Source organism: Rutidosis leptorrhynchoides, chromosome 4 (genome assembly GCF_046630445.1).
Source record: "Rutidosis leptorrhynchoides isolate AG116_Rl617_1_P2 chromosome 4, CSIRO_AGI_Rlap_v1, whole genome shotgun sequence".
In the NCBI taxonomy this organism is placed as follows: Eukaryota; Viridiplantae; Streptophyta; class Magnoliopsida; order Asterales; family Asteraceae; genus Rutidosis; species Rutidosis leptorrhynchoides.
In genome coordinates, this window is record NC_092336.1 from 634086721 (window position 1) to 634087500 (window position 780).

Consider the following 780-nt stretch of genomic DNA (forward strand, 5'->3'; position numbering starts at 1 on the left):
TCAAAGGATCTTGGATGGCTTGAAAGCTCTTGAAGTAGAATCATGACACGAAAACAAGTTCAAGTAAGATTACTACTTGAATTAAGATAGTTATAGTTATAGAAATCGAATCAAAGTTTGAATATGAAAATTACCTTGAATTAGAAAGATAACCTACTGTAAATAACAATGGTTTCTTGACTTAGATGATTACTTGGAATGGATTTGAAAGCTTGGAAGTAGTCTTGCAAACTTGATATGATTCTTGAAGTGTTCTTGAAAGATTGTGTTGTATGATGATTAAAGGTTGAATTTAAGAGCTAGATTGATGTAGATTTTGATGAAGATGATGAAGAATACTTAGAACATCAAGAGAGAACTTGAGAGAGATGTGTTTGATGCATCAAAGTTGGAATCAAAATGTGTTTGTGTTTGTGTGTTCACGTGAAAGAATGGAGTCAATATAGGCTCCATTAGTTTGTTGTTTTGTTAGATATTTCATGCTAGTTGCCAAATGATGGTTCCCACATGTCTTGATGACTCATTAAGGCTGCTAAGAGCTGATCATTGAAGTGTATATACCAATAGTAAGTACACCTAGAAGATGGGTATAATACGAGTACGAATACTGATTGAATACGAGTAGAATTGTTGATGAAAACGAATGGAAATGTAATTGTAACCATTTTTGTTAAGTAGAAGTATTTTGATATAAGTCTTGAAGTCTTTCAAAAGTGTATTAATACATCTTAATACACTACATATATACAATTTAATCGAGTCGTTAAATCATCGTTAGTC